General features: G+C 33.6%; 1 non-coding gene across 1 annotated transcript; it reads left to right on the top strand.

The window, feature by feature from the left end:
* The first annotated feature begins 15967 nt into the window (after window positions 1-15967).
* On the top strand, window positions 15968-16074 carry LOC121222827 (small nucleolar RNA R71). The gene has a single exon (XR_005920198.1). It is a non-coding gene; the product is annotated as a small nucleolar RNA R71 (small nucleolar RNA).
* Window positions 16075-21947: the final 5873 nt, after the last annotated feature.

Consider the following 21947-nt stretch of genomic DNA (forward strand, 5'->3'; position numbering starts at 1 on the left):
ACAAAAAATTGCAAGAAATTCTCGATGAACTTACAGTTCTATGTTCTAAGTGGACTGTGTCAAAGCATGCAACTCACACTTGTCGCAGAAAATATTTGACACCACTAGCGAAGGTAAGGTTTTATTTCATTCGGTTCAACCTTATGCCTATTTCGCATAGGACAACAATTTCGTTAGAGCGAATGATCTTGTTATACTTAATTTTAACGGCAAAGACCTTTCGTGTGAAAAAAATCATTTTAAGGGAAATTTGAAATTGTGCCACCAGAAGTTCAGGACCAGCATACTTTCCCTTTACAATAACAATTTTCTGCTTCAAAGCTAAAATTCTTGTAAATGTAAAGAAGACAGGTTATGGCCAAGGCACAATCATAGATTGGGACCTCTACCGAGTAGACGGAGATTCTGTTCTACAGTAACAAGTTGAATTATGTGTGGATCCCAAAGAAGAAGAAAAAGATCCCACAAAGATCGAACCAATGCAGTGAGTTGAAATCCTTAATAAGGCAGAACCAATTGAACCAATAACCGAACCTGACATGGCGACCTCAACATTCAGAACTCATTCGCCTCACCCAGATCTTCATGATAAAAAGTCAAAGTTGATGGACCTAATGCAACATATGCAGTGGCAACAACAAGCTATTGGAGATATTCAAAAATACATGATTACTGAATGAGAAGTGCTTTTACAAAAATATTCCATGACCAGTTTATTTTTGTACCTAAGTTTCTAGATTTTATATTTGAACCATGGAGTTCAACATCGAAGAGGGAACAAAGCGATTCATGCAAAACAAAGGCGATGTGGCAAAAGACGAGTCAGATTTTGAGGGATCTGCTAATAAATAAAAAGGGGGGATATTTACTTTATTTTATTTTATTTCTTAAGATATTTAAAGTTTTTAGGATTAGGTTCTATTAGGATTTTTATTTCTTGCACAATAAAATAAGAGTTGGAAATCATCAATTAAATTGAACAAATTGCAAAACAATAAGTGTGGCAATAGATATGTACATGTCAAGAATTGGATTTGCCTTGGAAAAGCTTGGTATTTAAGCAATCAAACTTGACTCACCTCCTTTTCCTAGGGTCTCACCTGGTGTACAGTATCTATTCAGTTTTATATTTTCATTCTCTCTATTATTTTTAACAATGGAGACATAGTTCATCTTAAGTAAGGGGGACAAAAAATTGAAGTTGTTCTTTAAGATACATTATTCATAAAATTATGATTAATTTATATTTTGTTAAAAATTTTGAATTTTTGTTAATTATGCTAACTTCTAGTATAAATAAAGTTCTATTATCTCAATAATTTTTATGTTAGCTAAACTATGACATAATTTTACTCTTAAATAAAGTTTGTAAATCATACTATAAAATTTTAATTCTTTAAGAGAGCTAGACATGCATGAAAGTTTAAGTCTCTAGAATTGACTTAGTAATTTCTTAAGGCGAAATCCTAGGAAGCATGAAATTTTGAAAATGACTTAGGAAAACTTTTGTTTGGATTGTTTGAGCCTTTCAAGTCAACCTTAATTAATATTTATCCCTTGAAACCCAGCTTTGAGACTATATGGCCAAATTTTATTTGAACCTTTGCAATATTTAGCCATCACTTCTCTCATAATTATCTTTAAATTGTCCTAAACACTAGACTCGGTCTATTTGGAATATTCTTTGAAAATAAGTTTGGGAGATTTGAAAAGAATTATAAAATGCTCAAAAACATTGTAGTACACACAGTAAAATGCACGTGTTAAAAAAAAGAAGAAGAAAGAGCATATGTACTCGAAAGAAATAGATGTACAAAAGAGCATGTGAAAGAAAAATGAGTTGGTGTATCGAAGGTGCTTATTCTGAAGGTCTGATGCAAGCTGAGTCTAGGGTTTTTAGCTTAAAATTTATGTATCTTTTACCTACCCCTAGCCCAGCCATGTTACAACATATTTAAAAGACCTTTCGTTTTAGATTTTTGTGTTGCCTACATTAGTGGACAGAAATTGCTAAGTTCAACATATGAAGACATAAGTTAAACTTAGTGATTGCAGTTTAGTCTTCAATAAAGGAATAAAAATTATGTGGTAATAATTAGCATGTCTTTATTAACATTTAGCCTATTCTTGCTAGCATAATAACAATTGAGAATAATTCGAACAATATGTACACTTGAGTTGCATAATTTTAAAATTCTTGTTCTTCAGCATAATTACACTAAACTCATAGTTATAGGGGAAATGTATTCTAAAGACATTTTTCAATGGTGATTTCAAGCACTTCCTCTCTTCAATTTGTGCATTTCTCGGGACGATCAATGAAACAAGTTTGGGGTGTGGAAACACATAAATATATAGACTTTTTCAGCACCTTTTGAGCTCTAATTCATCCATTTTCATAGTAATTTTGTCAAAATTCATAATTTAATTATAAAATAACTGATTTGCACTTAAATTATTAACATATTGAATTTTAATTATTTTTATAATAAATTTTCATAAATTTGGTTTATTTTCGACTGTTTTCCACAAAAGGTGAAATTGGCTCGGCAAACACCTCGAAAGGTTTGACCCGTTGAGGAATTTCTGCATCAAGTGAACCAAGAGCAAGGCTAACTATTTTTCCAGCCAAGGACAGTCCGACAGATAATTAATTTATATACTTTATATTTAATTTTTATCCAACTTAAATTGGTTTAAAAATTAATATAATGCCTGAAGGAGAAAGTGGTCCAGTGTGCTAAACATTGAAGACTGATCGAACAAGAAAATTGGCAACCCAAAACTGTCCCAATAAGCTGACCCAATCAACTCATTTAACTGATTTAATTACTTGCAAAACAACCCTCAAATTTTCCTTAAACTCCATGCAAACCCCTCCACTTTTTGTGCTTTTGAAGATTTGCCCCAAGCTAAATTTAGCAAAGTTTGAAACATTCAATTTTGCTTGTTGTATGTCCATAAAAGGAAGACTGTGTAGCTACTAATTATTTTCTATTTTAAGCAGCCATTCACACCTATAAAAATTCACCTTTGCTACCTCATTCAACACACCCTTTATTTCCCACACATCTCTCTCTTTCACTTACTTTTCTCTCTTCCATTCCCTTCCTTACTTTCCCATTTCCCTCTTGAAAAAGAGCCTTCTTCCACCTTGTAATAGCAACATTCAATTGGTCGTAGAGGTCTCGGTTCAACACAACGAGCAGAGAAAAAGAAAAGCACATTAGTCTGGCTTTAGAGTAATACTGGATTTGCTTCCTAGTTCCCTTCTCTTTAATTTTCTTGTTTATGTTGTGATCATGAATATGAATAATTGTTTTGTTTTTGTTCTTGTTATAATTAAAATGACTTCAATTAATTCATGTTAGATTGATTGCATTTTGTCCTCTTTAATTATTAAAATCTTGTTTGTGTTGTTATAGGGCCTTGGTGAGTTGTTCAATTAAATAAAACCATGCTTATGTTATACTTGCATTATAAAATGTAAGGTAACGAATGAATTAATTATTAAACATATTGAAATTGTAATTAATTGACATAGTATTTAATTGGTGCATGTTTAATCTTCTAAGGTAGCTGAAGGTTAAATTAGTGATGGTACTAAATGGTACATTAGCCTTGCATAACTTGCAAGATTATTGTGATTAAACTGTTTCAATGTAGAAATATATTGTTACCTCACTTAATCTTATATGTGCTTATGAAGATTGATTAATTGTTTGAATTAACATTGATAAATGTTCAAGAGATTGGTTAATTTAGTAAGTATGTATTTGCAATAGTTAACAAATTACCAAGTTGTCATGAAAATATCCGTAACAACATTAACATGGGTTTAGTAATTCTAAGTTAAGGAATGTATTCGATGTAGCACAATTATGTCATATTGATTAAAAATCCTCTTTTTGAAATCATGCTTTGGAATTTTTACTTTTCATTTCTATTACTTAATTAATTTTTAGTTTTTATATCACTTCTTCAAAACAAAATATTTTTCCATCACCAAAGTGTTTGATATACATTTCATAAATATTTTTCTTTCACAGTCCCTGTAGGTACGATAACTCGACATTTACTTGTCACTTTATTAGTTGTTGCGATTGTGTACACTTGCACATTTCTGTCATCCCAACAATCCAAAATCAACCAAGTTATCACATTCAACTACCAATATGCCTTCAAAGGTACCTTATCTGATGCGATTTGGCTCAGTTGATTGAGTCGATTCACTTGATTGCCCAATCGTCGACGAAAAGTGTAGTTCAATTTTGTAGATCGATGGAGTTAGGTTGATTTATAAGCGGAAGTAAACAAAATGGGTTCAAAAGATGGGCTTGGTTTGATGGTTGATAGGTTCGGTTTAACAAAGAAATAATTTATAAGTTGATAGATAAAATGGAATGGAAATACGAACTCAAGCGTCAAGAATGATTCAATACTATATGAAGTATTGCCTCGGGACTTATATTACTTAAGGTGAATTAAATGAAAAGTCGAAGATGGACCTTGACCCGTTACCTATATAGAAGTAAGAACCAAAGGAATAAAAAGATGGATGAACGCCACACCGAATTGGTGATAAGCTCAATGAGTTCGGGTTGCACCACTAGAAAGCTAGATAAGTCACTTCGAGACTCAAACGAAATAAGAGAGGAAGAAACCTCACAAGAACAAAAGTTCTATTACTAATTTGTCAAAAGTTAAAAAGATCCTTTTACAAAGAAAAGATAAAATATTTATAGACACAAAGATGACTACTCAAATTCGGCATCTATGTGTTCACACAATTAATAAAAATGTTCACACTAAATCATTAAAATTTCAGTTCATGCTTGAATATGGTGCATGAATTGGCCGAACCATCATGTTGCTTCACTTGATGCATTCATGCATACTTAGCCTTAAAGAATAGCCTTAATTCCATGAATGTGTAGCCCTTTAATGTTCCTACATCTCCTTTGGCTGAATGGAGCTTTAAAGTGACTTAAAAACTTGAATGATCATCTTGAAAATACATGGAACATGCCTGAAACGTCCCAAGATATGTTTTTCCTTAAATTCTGTCCATGAATGTTCAAATACATGAACTTTCAGTAGCCCCCTCTTGGATGAACGTCCCAAGTACTTGTGCTTCCTTAAATGTCTTCCATTGAACCCTAATTGTGCATGCACACGCCCATACATTGCACCAAACCATTCATGAACCTACAGCAACTAAAATCAGCAAGGTAAATGCATTTTAGACGTATTAAATTAGCAGCATATGAAGTCATTAATTTGCACATTAAATTCGGCCATACATATTAACAATTTCAGACATATTTAAAACAACACAATTAATTAAGTATTTAATTTAGATATAATTAAAACACTTAATTAATTATTTGTCCAGATTTTAACAAATTAATAAACTTAAAATAAACAACTAATTTAACTAAAGACAAATTAAATGGTTTATTTCAGCTAAATAAATGCAAGCTAAAGAAAGCTAAAAATAAGCTCATTGGGTTAAGATTGAGCTCAATTGACCTCGAATGAGCTGACTTGAGCTCGAGTGAGTTGAACTAAGTTAAATTCGACTTGGACTAAGGTGCACAGATTGCTCAAAGTTTGGGCTCGAGCTGGTCCTTCATCTTTGGGATGGAATTCACGCCAAAACTGACTCGTTAACGTTACCACGTCCTCTTGCATTTGCTTAGCTCGAGATCGAATATTCAGGCCTTTAGGAGGATCGAGAGGATGGAAAAGTGAATCTTGGGTTGCCCCGGGTATGCTCACATCATCATCATATTCAACCATGCATACATCTTTTAACCCTCTAAAAGCATAATGAAACAACTCAATTTCTACCAAAAAGACATGCACCAAACTTGCCATTCATTACAAGACCAATTCAAATATAACAACGATCACTTTCATAACAATATACCAACCAAACATATCATCTAGCATTATTATCTCATATAACACATAAACTAAGCTACTTTAACAAGATAAAAAAAACAACATGACCATATCCAACACATACATATACATTTATATACATAATATTTAAAATTATCATTATAACCATAAGACATCCTAGGTACATGCCAAGACAAAAATGAAAACATCACCAACACTTGAATTTGGGATTGTCGTAGGATGCTGAGTCGACGATCAAATCATAAGGTACCTAACTTGCACACAGAAAATAAAGCCATTCGCTGAGTATAACTTAGTGGTATTTCTATAATCCGAACATTATAAACCTAACCTAAATCATAAAGATACATAAGTTAAAATAGGTGATAATATGCAATATAACAAGTCTGATATACCAATTCACATATTCATTGATCACAACCAACACATTTTACCAATATTCAAACATGGAAAATACATTTCAAAAGTCATTTGATAACACAATTCATATAATGGCACATTCCATCTCATTTTCCAAATTTATATGCTCATTGAACATGATCTATCAATGTTCTAATCTTATTCCATCATTTCATATCCCATTTCTCATCATTTGCCAATTCAATATCTTTTATTTTGTTTTTACCATTTATTTCCCTATTAACACGTCTCGGATCGATACACGGATCCAACCAACACAAAAGTTTGGCACCCAGTGCCTTATCTGATAAATCCAAAGCAAATAGTTGCACCCAAAGCTATCAATAAGTTTGACACCTAGTGTCTTAGCGGTATAACTTACGAAAATTGGTACCTAGTGCCTCATTGACTCGTACTTGAAGTAATCCTAAACTCTTCCTATCCTATGGCATGCAACTATGTTTGACTTTTCCAGAACAATTAATAGGGTATTGATTACATATTTCAATCTCAGCCACATTCTCAAATCATATTAATTTTTATCATGAATTTATTTATTCAAACATATGGCAACATCAATCAACTCAACATGTATTCAATTTCTTATTTATATAAACATGCTCATTTTTCATGTCACTTAAATTTAGTCCCAATGAACATAAACCAATCCAAATCAATCCAATACATCTCATAATCACAACGTGTCTCATCTTACGTTCTTACCATGCACAAACATGTAACACCCTATACTTGACCTGGTCGCCAAGCTCGAATATTAGGATGTCACACCACCGTCTCATGTCATACCCAAACTAAATTGTCCCATTATTAAGGAATCATCCTCCCTATCAGTGAATCTTTAAAATTTTTAGTCAAAAATACATCAATCATCATTAGACCATGCTAAACATACTTTCAATAAACTTATAGTAATAATTTAAAATGCAATAGAATCACATAGTAAAATTTCCAAGACAATCCATAGGTACCGATATTAGAATATAGGTCTTGATATTTCTCACAAGTGGTACCGATACCACTTGGAGAAATTGGTACCAAATCAGCATTCTATTTCACGTCAAAAATCAAAAGACAAGAAAATATCAGTACAATTGAGAAAGTATCAATAAAATTATCCCAAGTATCTATACTCATGACAGGTTATCGATTCCAATTCATGATTTTGACTTCCTACAAATTTAAAATGATAGAAGAGTCGTCTTTATAACACGAATATTGATACCTCTACTTCATACAAAAAAATACAACATTCAAAAGCATAAAAATCAGTCTAACTTGTACCAATTAATCATGCTATCATATCATCATCAAATAAACATCAAAACGGCCGTAGTAATAGTCTCAAACACTAAACGTAAGTTCGAGCAATAATCAATGTAATACGAAATAGATCTCATAAACTTAGGGACAAATAGTCTATAGAAGCATCCAAAACATTATGGCAAATATCAGTAAAAGTCTACCACATACTCATTGAGGCCTACATCACATTACACATATATACATTTTTAAGATAATTTGGCACTTGAGGCTATGAAACATAAAAGTGGGCTCTATCACCACACATCGAATACACGAATTTCTAATACACCAAATGACTCATAGAGTCGAACATATCCCAAAAGTGAAGCATAAAGCTAACACTCTCAAACACACCAAACATGCCCCGTAGAATGCAGCTTAGCTCACATTCCCTTACCTTTCAAACATGTCCTAGAGCCTCAACGCCTAAATCACAAAACACATATAGGTGAGTACTCAGAATCCTATGGCATGCCAACTACATCCAACGGTTTCATAAGGTCAGAAGGCCAAAATATCCACAATGACACAATTTTAATTACTGATTTAATGCACATCATCTATGTTCATATTCATCAACTCACATCACAAGCTTGTACACAATGCATGCTTATCGAATTCACATTTAATTGCACTTAAAGTTTCAAAATAATGCTCATGGAGCAATCATGTATCCAGCCATATATGAGTGCATTAAAATCAGTTTATCACGTACATAACCTATTACAATAACATTACCTTCCATAATTAAACACATACGTACTTACTGGTTTTTGCACATTTTCACATCACATTTATATTGCTAACACAACATCATCACTATTTTTCAACATATTTAATATGCCCACAACACAATACAATTCACAATAGTCATCACACATATCTCATATCACAATATCGCATCATAATAATCAATCTATAAATATTCTTATAATCACATAATTTACCAAAAATAAAATAACGGAAATAGATAGATTACACTTGGAACTTAGGATAGAGATTTAGGCTATTCCTAAGCTCCCAATTAGCGCTATGAATAGTGTATACTAGCAGCAATTCCTAACACTCACTAATTATGCTTTCGTTAAAAAGTCAAAAGCTTAGACTAGCTTTTTCTTGCCTTTCGCCTTGCTCGAAGAAGGTTCCAACAGTTTTGGAAATTACACATAATAATCACACAATATACACAATCAATATTCAACCAAAGACTCACTTAAACCAACGAAAATTGCAAGTCTAAGCTATACTCCTCATGAAACTAGAATTTCGACTAACAAACTTGAAACTCAAATATCTTCCTCTATACTTAATCGTGTCGCCTACAATAAATTTTGTTCATATAATTATTCACCTATGACTACTTCTCAACCTTTAAACTACACAAAATTATTCAATTCATGGTATCAAAAATTTTCACATGTTTATGGTTATTTTCACGAAAATTCATTAAATCCTTAGAAATCCTTAACGAAACTTTATAGTAAGTTTAGAAACCATCTAATCATGTTAAAATAAGTTGAAAAATACTTCGAAACCATGTTTTTACCCAAAATCTTGAAATCCACCATTAACGACCCAATTTTTGGCTTTTATTTAAAACATGCGATTTAATGGCTAAAAATTTCGTTTAAAAGACCAGATATCATTTAAAACTAATTAGGAATTGAACCATTATCTTAGTTGACAAAAAATCGAGCATTTGGTTGAAAACCAAAAAACTCAAAAGCTTGACAATGTAGGAATCTACGGTGTTTTGGGTTTTTTTCTTGATATTTTATGGAGGTTTAATACTTGGGAATGATGGAAATCAATTGAATTAAGGTTTGAACAAAAACAAGTGGAAGATAGTAGCTTTTGGAGCAAAAGACAGCTAAAGCATGAAGATGGAGAAGACTAACGTGAAAATAGAGCTATAAATGGGGTTTTTAGGTTGGATTTTAAAATCTGGTCTAATTGCCTCTTAAAAACTCTATACTTTGACTCCTTTACAAATCAGTCATACTTTCAAAATTAAAAGTATTTTAAACTCTTTTTTAGAAATTGATTTAATTTTCTAAAAACCATAGTAAAAAACATTACTGATAAACCATGTCACAAAATTTTGAACACTCTAATGATAAAATTCATAAAACACCCCCAAAAATCCTAGGCCTTATTTTGAGGTGTTACAATTCTCCCCCTCTAAAAAGAATTTCGTCCTCGAAATTACCTGTTAACACCTCACTTGCTTCATCACAGAATTGGCTACTTATACTTCTAAACGGACCATCACACTTTCATTGCACACTATGAATGTTATTCTTTCTAACTTTCTACTGCTTTTCTTTTCAAATTCTACTCACTATCATGGACTATTCTATAATAACTTTGCTAGCGGCTTCCTCTATTCACTACGACACTTTCATCTAAAGAACTCGTAACTTTTATTCCTAATATAACAGTCTCTATCGGGATTCTATACCTATTAGCTAAGTCACTCAAAATTTAGGAAAGCGTAAAACCTAAATCAACCAATGAGATTAAAGGATTGGATTACAAGGTAAAAATACCCACAATCTTGATGTTTGAATCTTGATCTTGTGATTCCCTAATAGCATAAACCTGAGCTGCGCCTGTAGACTCAACCTATGTAGCAACAGTATGAGTAATAGTTCTCTTCCCAACTGATCTCCCATTACCTCTACCTCGGCCACGGCCTCTAGCAGGCCAGAAGCAGGTGCCGAACTTTAAGTCTGCAAAACATTAACTCTACTTGGGAAATCCCTAAGAAAATGTTCCTTTGAATCACACTTAAACCAACCACCTGTTAACTTACGGAACTCTCCAAGATGCCTACGCTCATAATGCACACAAAGCGGCCATCAAGACCAACCCGTCAAACCTCCAACACTAACCACAATGGGCCTCTAGCCTCAACCTATGTAGCAATAGTATCAGCAATCTTCACTTCCCAACAGATCTCCCATTACCTCTACCACAACCACGACCTCTAGTAGGCTAGAAGCAGGTGTCGAACTCTAAGTCTCCGAAACCTCAACCCTATTTGCAAAATCCCTAAGAAAATGTTCCTTATCACACTTAAAACAACCACCTATCAACTTACAAAACTCTCCAAGATGCCTACGCTCACAAAGCACAAAAAGTGGTCATTCAGAACCGATTTAGTTACCACAGAACGAGGTGGCTCAACCAAACTTTCCTCAACTGCTTTGGATTTCTCAACTAACTCATGAAACATCTCCATATTCTGAGCTACCAAGTAAACCCAAATCTCATGATTAAGCCCAAGTCAGAACCTCTTACAACGGTCCCTTTTAGAAAGTATCATCTCAGGAGCATACTAACTAAGTGGCACAAACTTAGCCTCACAATCAGCCACTGACAAATCACCTTGAACCAAATGCAGAAACTCACATTTACGAGCCTCCATATACTACTCACCCATAAACTTCCTCTTAAAAGCCTTAAGAAAGTAATTCCAAGTCAATTTATCAGAAACAGTACCTCTCCTAACCGTATTCCACCAACGATGAGCCTCACCATCGAATAAATAGCACAACCCAACTTCCCATCATCAGAACAAGACATCTACTTGAGGATCCTTTCAATTCCCTCGAACCAGTACTCAGCTATGTTCGGATCAGTACCTTTAACCTTAAAAATTTCTTTACCACCCAACGCCCATAGACGTTCAAGCGACAACCCCTGATTAACAAGTGCAGGATTGGCAGGTGCAGGAATAGAGTTAGGACCAGCAATCCGCTGAAATACTCCTATCATAGCTTCTATCAGAGGGCCTACACCCTCGTCAGGTATGTTCACTCTACGCAGCAACACAAGAGGTGCAGAAGATGTACCATTTTCTTGAGCACTAGCTCTAACATTAACACATCTAGGAGGCATATCTAATCTAATCTAGCATATAAACAATCAAATAAACGGTGTGTGTGGCAAGAGAATGATCCATGTCTTGTTCTAGCAAGCAAAATTTAAGATTTAAGGCAATGTGTTCCCATTCCTACCTCACATATGATTCAATCAAATCGTTTCAAACAATTCCATGCAATTCAATCATAGTTATATCAATAATTTCAAGCAAATAGAGAGATTTAGACTCCTGAGTTTGGAAACTCCAAACACATAATATTCACCTAGGTCCGAGTGTTAAATAACCTAAAACTCTGATACCACCAAATGTAACACCTTATACTCGGCCTGGTCACCCTGCCTAAAAATCAAGATGCCACACCATCGTCTCATATCATACTCATAGTAAATTGTCACGTGATTATGGAATCATCCTCTATATCAATGATATTTTAAATTTTTAGTTAAACATACATTAGTCATCATTAGAACATGCTAAACATACTTTAAATAAGCTTATAGTAATAAACTAACAAGCATTAGGACCACTTAGCAAAATTTTCAAGAGAATCACGTAGGTACCAATACTAGAATATGGGTATTGATATGTCTCACAAGTGGTATTGATACTGCCTGGAAAAATTAGTACTAAATCAGTATTATGTTTCTCGTCTAAAATCAAAATAGAAGAAAATATTGGTACAATTGAAAAAGTATCGATAAAATAACCCTGAGTATTGATGCTCATGATAGGGTATTATACCAATTCACGATTCTGACTTCCTGCACATTTCAAAATCATAGAGGTATTGTTTTTACAACACGAATATCGATACCTCTACTTCAGACTAGAAAAATACAACATATATAAGCATAAAAATCATTCTAACTTGTCCCAACTCATTATGCTATCATATCATCATCAAATAAACATCAAAATAGTCATAGTAATGGTCTTAAACATCGAACGTAAGTCCGAACAATAATCAATTTAATACGAAATGAATCTCAACAACTTAGGAGCAAATAGTCTATGGTAGCATCCAAAATATCATGGCAAATATCAGTAAAAGTGTACGGCATTCTCATTTAGGCATACATCTCATTACACATATATGCATTTTAAGATAATTTGGCACTTGAGGCTATGAAACATAAAATTGGGCTCTACCACCACACATCGGATACATACATATCCATTTATTATGCCTATTTTTTAACTAAGGGATTCAGCTCATCACATGATTCTTTGACTTAACAATTACAGGGGAGTATACAGTAAATTGTTGAATGCTTAATCATATTATGATTTAAATACTCATTCATGAAGCTAAGGCTTTTGACTAAAAAAATGGAGGGAGCAAACAACTACCTCCTTAGCTACTCCGCCCGTTACTACAATAGAGTGACCCTAATTTTCTGTATTACAATCTTACTCAAACTCACATTTTTATTCAATAGCATAATGAAGCAAACAAAATGGTGTTGACTTACTCGATAATTCTAAGCATTGGAGTATTTGATGACATTTTTTTTAAAGAATTTTCTTAGACATTGTCACTTTATTCATTGTTGAGTATTTCCATGTTATCGAATATAAATTCAAGAGTATCTAAGTTTATCAAAAGATACTTACTATGGCTCAATTGTAATCAGAATTAGGATATCCTAATTTTAGGGATCAATTTACAAGCAAACTATCCTAAGCTAAAATCACCTAATCCATTGTCACAAATTTCTAAGTTTATCGATGAATTAAGCTCCTCATTGAACATCAAAGGAAAAAATACACTCATCATAGTCTAAACAATCCCTGACAATCATGTGTGCCATGTCAAAATGAATGAAAAATGAAAAAATATGAAAACAACATGCTCAACTAAATATCTAATACAGTTTAGATGCACAATATACCCCCAAACCTAAGGGACGTATTGTCCTCAATGCATGTACATATATGTAAACTATCTATATACAGATAATGTCATGGCAAAATATATGCCATGCAATATGTATGAAAGAAAAAGAAAACTTTCCTTGCTTGGATTGTATTGTAGATACTTCATTTTGTCCAATGGGTAGATTTATGAGCAGCAACCTTGTACCTCTACTTCCACTTCATTAAGGCCAGTTTAGCCCCATCCTTGTCGATCTCAATGAGCTCATCAATCAACCATTCAATGTCATAGTCTTGGGCAGTTACAGTTCAGTAGAAAGAGGTGGAACAGCCATAGTGCTATCCACTGATGGTGCAACTGTGGGATTTGCTTCCTCTTCAGCCTTACAGTCAGTCTCAATGCTCACAAACTAGATTTTCTCTGGTTCCTCCTCCACTGCTTTAGGTGCATTCTCTTTATTTGAAGGATTTGTCTCAACAGCCTCTGTATCACCGACCTCTTCCTCTCGTACAGTTTATTAAATAAAGGAAATGAAATAACCAAAAGAAATTTGAATCAACAAAATTAACTAAAAATAAAAAGATTTTTGAAAATATTGAAGCTAAACATCTCAAAGATCAATGGACTGTTTGTCTCACTCTACATGAGCACCCCAATAGTGCTTCAAGCGTTGTCCATTAACTTTAAATGTGTCCCCGATTTTCATGTCTTTGACATCAACAGCTCCTTGCAGATATATATATGACCTACCAAGCATTGCTCATCAAAATTGAAAGGTCTATTTTTCTCTAAAAAAGTGCACAAAGGTCTCTGCTCAAATGAATATTCATCACTATAAGAATTGCTATGGCAAAATCTCGTGAACTCTTCCTCCAATGTTTTTCTATCAAGTCAATAGTTCGACATTCTTCATTCTCGTCAGCACATTTCAGGGCATTAAATACATTAAATGTGATCTGCTGGTCATTCATCCTCATGGTCAATTCACCTTTCTACACATTAATTAAAGTCCTGCCAGTAACAAGAAATGGTCTTCCAAGAATAATTGACACATTTTGGTCAGCTTCAAATTCTAAAATAAGGAAATCAGCAAGAAAAATAAACTTACCTACTCTTACTAGTACGTCTTCAATTTTACCTTCCGGATGGGCGTAGGATCGATCAGCCAGCTACAAAGTAACTATTGTAGGTCTTGCTTTCCCAATTCCCAGCTTCTTGAAAATAGACATAGCCATTAGACTTATGCTTGCTCCTAAATCACATAACGCCTTACCAACATAGTGATTTCCAATGGAACATGGGATAATTAAACTCCATGGGTCCTTCAACTTTGGAGGTAATTTATTCATTAACATTGCTGTGCCTCCTTCAGTGAGAGAAATAGTCTAAAATTCTCCCAATCTATGCTTCTTCAATAGTATGTTTTTCATGAATTTCACGTAATTAGGCAGTGCTCCAAAGCTTCTATTAGTGGTATGTTAGTATGGAGTTGCTTCAAAATATCTAAAAACCTTTTAAACTGAATATTCTACTTAGAATTATGAAATCACTAAGGAAAAGGTAAAGGTGGTCGTCCTTCAGTTTGGTGATATTGTTTTGCAATGGCATTTCTGTTGGCAACATGATCTTATTTTGTCACAACATTTCTCTATGTACCATTTTTAGGTGATATCTACCGTTCAGTAGGTTCTGAGATCTTTTCCTGATTGCGGTTGGATTTGTCTTCCAATGTTGTGGCCTCTTGAACAACTTCATCCAAATGAGTCCCACTTCTAAAAGTGATGGCCTTACGCTGCTACTTCCTTTGAGTTCTTAGATTTTCAATATCACTTAGCAATGTTCCCTGTGGCCTTTAATTTAAAGCATTTTCTATTTGCCCCACTTAATTCTCAAGAGCTCAAAAAGATGCATCCTGACTCTAGATTACGACATCGTTTTTGGCCATATATTCTTTTAACAAAGATTCAACGAAAGTAGAAGATGATGCTTGATCGTGTTGAACATTTTGCCTCGGCACAGGTTAAACATAACCTAGTGGTGCATTATTGGTATTCTGTTTTACAGTATTGTCAAAATTCCCTACACCCTCATTACTCCAACTAAAATTAGGATATTACTTCCATCCTGAACTATAGGTGTTGGAATAGGGGTTATTATTCCAATTAAAATTACCCATGTAGTACACTAACATTGGGTTTGATGGGCATTCATCAAACACATGATTTTCACCGTAATACACATACGACAACTCGATTGATTTAATCTCCTGGATTGTCATTGGATTTTTCATTATTTTAATCATATTATCTAGAAAAGATACATGGGCTGTCAACAAAGAAATTGTGTCGAGCTCTATAGTACCAGCAGCTCTCTTGTACGTCCCAACTCTTATGGTAGAGTACTAATAGTCATTGTTGGCAATCTTTTCCAAAATCTCATATGCTTTGTTGTAAGATTTATCCAACAATGTACCATTGGCAGATGCATCAACTACCATTCGCATATGTGCATTCAACCCATTATAGAATATTTCCATTTGAGTCCAATGTTGAAATCCATGCATTGGACATTTTTGAATTAAATCTTTAAATTGTTCCCAAGTTTCAGATAATGTTCCATCCTCTGATTGTCGAAGAGATGTGATGTCATTTCTAAGCTTTGCATTCATATTTGGTAGATTATACCGTAGCAAAAACCTCTAGCAAAGATCATTCTATGATGCCACTATTACCAATGGTAGAGCATACAACCATGCTCTCGTACGACCTCTTAAAGAATATGGAAACAATTTAACTCGCAGAGCATTTTCAAGAACACCCTGTTGTCTAAACGAGTCACAAACCTCTAGAAAAAGTCTTAAATATAGTCTTGGATCTTCAGTAGGTAATCCACTAAACTGTCCTACTCTTTGCAACATCTGAAACATTACCGGTTTCAGTTCAAACTTCTGAGCCTGTATGGTTTGTTTGACTATCCTTTGATTCAAATCATCCAGCATCAGGACAACGTGCTCTTTAATTGGCCTATTTCATTCATCTATCACATGAACTATAGGAGGGTTAGCATCTCGACCAATTAGATTTTTGTTGAGACTGGGGCCATTTGGATTGTCATTAGGACCAAGATCATTCTCGTTTCTAGCCTTTTTTCTCATTCTTTTCATCTTATTCATAAAGTTCTATCGATTTCTAGTCAAAAGGATACTCTTTGTTAGCAGAAATACCTCTCATCATGCATTGATGGCAAGCTTGTAGAAATTAAAGATAATTAATTTAAATAAAACTAATGGAACTAAGTCAAATAACGAAACCAAATTTCACCAAATTATCGATCCTCGGCAACGGCACCAAATACTTGTCGTGTGTGAATATGATATGCGATTTGCGTAAGTATATACGTCGAATCAAGTAATAAAGTGATGAGTGAGTATTGTTCCCACGAGGATCAGATTGAGGCACAAAAGTGGTCAAGTTATTATAATAAAATGCAATTAATGCTATGATAAAGTTATGGTAAGTATGATGTGGCAATTAAAGGAATAGTGATGGATGCAATACGTGAAATTAATGAATACTTGGAGATGCTATGGCAAAACGAGAGTACAAATGTAATGGCAATTATGAGAATTACTACAGGACTATTATGTAAATTAACAAATAAATAACTAATAATGATGTTCCAAAGATACTATGGCAAAGAATAAAGGATATATGATGTTGATTTGGAAGGTCGGGATTACTAAGAATCTACCTTTACTATCAATTATGCCTCGGCAAAATCATACTCAGTTTAGTACTCAGAAGAGTTCTAAAATGGTGTACTTCTTTCAAGAGCACAAACCTTAAGTTACATTGCCCGTGTATATAGGCCTTTATATGGTACCTTGTATTGTTTTCCTTCTGTATGAATGGTTCTCTATGTCTAGAGTCTACTGAAGTATATGTCGAGTACTTGCTCATATCATTCAATTTCGATCCAACTAATCCAACCTTTTCAAAATTAGATCTAGTTTATGGGCATGTTGAACAGTCATCTATGTCTAGGGATTGTACGATACACTTAAAAATAAAAAAATTCAATGAAATAGTAAATTAAATCAGATATATGCTTTAACCATTAAAGAAAATAAAAGTGTCATCATGTAATCCCAACCCAATGAGATTTAGCTCATGGGTTGGCATATAAAATTTAAAACCAAAATAACATCCAACACCATTTTCATCATTCAATTCATGGAAGAACAAAGTAAGAAATACAAAACACTTAAGGAAGACAGCTTCCACGTGTCCAGTTCACACTCCAACAGCACAGTGTCCTGCAATGGCTGAGAAAGACTTCCTTTGTCTTCTTCTTCCCGTCAGTGCTTAACCGATACCCTCTATTCTTGTCTAACGATCTCTCCCTCTTATTCCCATCGTTCTCCTTTGCTCGCCCCCTTGGCTTTTTATATCTTTTTTGTTACGGCAAATCCAACAACCCATGTTTATCTTCTCCTCTTTTTAAATTCTTTTTTCAACAACCCAAGATTATCTTCTCCTTTTTTCAACAACCCAAAATTATCGTCTCCTCTTTCTTAGGAAGATTTTTTGGTACAAATACAATTGGGTTAAAACTGGAATGTGTTAAGTGTTAACTCGATCTTCCTAGAATTGGCAGGCATTTGTGCTGAAAAAATGTCCAACCTTTTGCCCCAGCAAACCTTCACTCCTTTATTTATCGTTCCTCAACCTGCACCTGTCAAACCACCAAGCACAACCCTTCCACATGCAATTAAAAGCAACAAATAATAATATTTAAGCATTGCCTAAGCTTCTTATGTAATGTTCTAAAAATGTGAAAATAATATCTTAAAATGCAACTAAGTTCACTTAAGTACAGACAGTTGACCCAATCTAAAGGCATGAATTATAACTCTTTTCATTATTCTATCGAAGCCTATTATCTCTAGCTCGATTATTGGGTCGTAAAGCCTAAGTAGTAGGGTAAACATCTCTTTTAATAGGGATTTTAGCTTTATTGTTTCTTTCACGTTCGACATGCTTAGCTTCCTTAAAAATCTTTATTTTATCCACTAAATTTTTGAAAACCCTTTCCTGATGGGACTACCAACACCATCATTTCATATCTTAGTCTATTTTCAAATCGGAACTTATCCTATTTAGTTGCGATCATTCCTTGAGCATAGCGACTCAGACTTAAAAATTCAGCCTCATAATCGGTCATAGATCTATCCCCCATGTCTGAGCTCAACGAACTCCAGCCTACGGGCTCAACATATCGAGTATACATATATTTATTTTGGGAAACATCCAAAAAATATTCCCATGTGACTCTCTCTGTCCGAGTTCCTCTCACAGCAACTTGCCACCATAGATAAGCCTTGACTCTAAATAGCGATACAATACCCTTTAATTTCTACTTCGAGGTACATTCCATAACATTTAAAATTCTCTCTGTAGCCTCTAACTAGTATTCTACTGTAATGGGGGTCATCGCAGCACACCCCTAAATAATTCGACTTTATTAGATCGAAGCCTCTCAACAATAGTCTGACCACCTCCGGACGTACTAACATCCAAAGTGTGAAGACTGCAATAAAAATATAAAAAGACAAGGCAATATCTGCAAGTATATTGGTTAAGTTGTAATATAGTTTTACAATGAAGTAGACGAGTACTTCGCGGATTGTAACTAAGGAAGGCAAATGCTAGATCAATTTTTAACCTAAACACTAAAAGATCTAATTAGTACTTTCAATTTAGTTATAGTATGAAGAATATAAAATAAAGGATTTTTGGGATTCTTGTAATAATAGTAATAAAGACAAAATAACATAAAAAGATAAAATTCAATAAATTACAAAGGAAGAATAAATCAAATCTGATTATAGGTGATTAGCTCGCTTCGGTAATCTCCACCAACAGTTGTTTCGGGTTTCCTCGTCAATCAACTAGTCGCTACCCTAGCAGGATCTTCCGATCTTCCACTTAGATAACAAGTTAATAAGAACTACTTATCTTGCAACCTCACAGTCTAGACTGGTTTAAGGTTAAGTTGTTCACAGATGGGCAATACAAATTTTTAGTGAATTCCCACCTTGATGACTTTCTAGGGTTGTCAGGCCTAGGGTTTGTTTCACGTTCTCCCTTTCCCAAATAGTTGATTCGTTCAGTAACTCTACAAAATAGTTAACAGATCTTACCTCCACTTGCTAATCCTCCATAAAAGGATTAGTTCCTCATGGCGTTTATAAACAATATATAACTAACGTAAAGAGAAAACATGCTAATTAAATCAACAAGACAAAGTAAATGATAGAGCCTGATTGTATTGAGAGTAAGTGCCAACCACAGAGTTTAATGATTCCAAAAATCAAATCTTTTGAAATCAACAAAAACAACTAAATAAAATTAAAACCTAAGAATGAAAGAAAATACTAAACTAAATTTCACATAGAGGATCTAATCTAAAGGAATGAAGTCTCTAGTAGGTGACAAGTGAGCCTCTTTATAGCCTTTTGGTGGTTGTTGTCCTTAACCCTAGGTTAGCTCAGATTCTCAAGCTTTAAAGATTGATTGTGCAGACCAAAATGCCCCTACTTTGTGTTTAGTTTTCGTCACAGAGTCGATGTCACAACACACCAAGACATGTGTCATGACATAATAACCAGTATGCTCATATACAACCATCTTCAAGGGTATGTCACAACACTTTCAGTTTGTGTTGCGACATTAAAGGAATACTTGAGTTTTCTTCATTTTGTTCCCTATGTTGCCACATCAAGTCATCTGTGTTGCGACATAGTGACCAATATTCATTTAGTGTGCCTTCTATTGGTCTCCTGCACACTCAGAAAGTACGTTAGCTCACCCTTAGGTGTCATTCAGCCCCTAAGGTCAATAAAAGACTCAATTTGCACATTTTATTAAATATAAATAAAACTATGAAAACTTAACCAAACTCTCCCACACTTAAGTCATTATTTATCCTCAAGCAATACAAACAAAAATGACAAATAACAATGACAACCCTTGAGCAAGTATGGCACAAGTATTGATTTCAGAGCATATGACTTAGGCATTTCATGCTTACTAACAACTTCAACATGATGAATACTTGACTTACCACCTTTGACATCAAACATCTAATTTCACTATGTTAAAAAAATATATACAAGTATTAAGGATCTCACCTAGAGGAATCCATCAACAAATCATACAAGTACTTTGATTATCAAAGCAAAATACAAAGTCGTTTATGCATATGTTTAGTATGATGTCCATTCACGTATAAGGATATTTTAGGTCACATAGGGCTTTTCAGGTTGTAACGTTCTGAGGCTTAGTGTAACAGCCCGTTTTTTAGTGGTGTCAAAAATAGTGGTTTTGGGGCCACCAAATCCAACGAGTAAGTTCATAAATATTATTATTTAATATTTACTAGTCAAATGTGATTTTAAAAAAGGTTTTTGATTTGATAAATTATGTTATATAAGCGATTTATTAAGTTCAAGTGGTAAGACTCTAAGTTCAAGTTGTTTTAGAAAATGGGACCTTGTTTCTATAAACCGATTCATAAATATTTTTATAAATATTTACAGAGTGTCATTAAGGTGGTATTAGAGTTTCATTGAAAAATTTTAACATTTCTACAGTTAATGAATTAAAAAGGACTAAGTGTAAAAGTGGAAAAAGTCAAGTGCTATTAGTTTAAAGGTGTTAAATTCATTAAAGAATTATAATTGGATGGCCTGGATGGGTAAATTTCGTATTTTCAAGATGGTGAAGTTAAAGCTTTAAATTTTTTTAAATTTATATGTTTATATTATATTTTTATTATTAAAATAAAGAAAACATAATATTTTCTTCCCCATTTTTACTTTTCATCACCCATATGCCATGGGAATAGAAAGGGAGAAGCTTGAAGCTTTGACTTTCAGTTTGAAGATGCATGTAAGTTCGTTTAAGCTATGTTTCTAATAATTTTTATGTTTTTGAGATCGTTGCAATTAGGTCCAACTAGCTCATACCTTTGATTTTGAAAATGTTAAAGATTTTGAATGTTGCCATTGATGAATCTAGTGATTTTTTTATGTTAAATGATGATTTTGAAATATTAGTTTTTATTTAAAAGTATTTTGTTAAGTGATTTTTGATGAATTTATCAGTTAGGAACTAAACTGTTAAATTAGTAAATATACAATGATTGGATGTGAAATTATTACAAATGTGGGTTTTTCTGTGTGCCATGAATATTCGGCTTATGTGAATTGGCATTCGAAATGGTTAATTTGCATGTTTTAGGCCCAAGGACTAAATTGAATAAAAGTAAAATTTTAGGGGCAATTTTATGAAAATGTCAAAAGTGACTAAATTATGTAAAACGAATTGTTTTACTATCTAAATTAATAAATTGAATGAAATTATTAATTTAGATCAAGATCGAGTGGAAAATTGAGGAGAATGGAAAATTACCATAATGGCCCTGTATTTGTCATTTCTACAATTTACCCAGGTAAGTTCTTATGAACTG

The sequence above is a fragment of the Gossypium hirsutum genome, chromosome D10 (genome assembly GCF_007990345.1).
Source record: "Gossypium hirsutum isolate 1008001.06 chromosome D10, Gossypium_hirsutum_v2.1, whole genome shotgun sequence".
Taxonomy (NCBI): domain Eukaryota; kingdom Viridiplantae; phylum Streptophyta; class Magnoliopsida; order Malvales; family Malvaceae; genus Gossypium; species Gossypium hirsutum.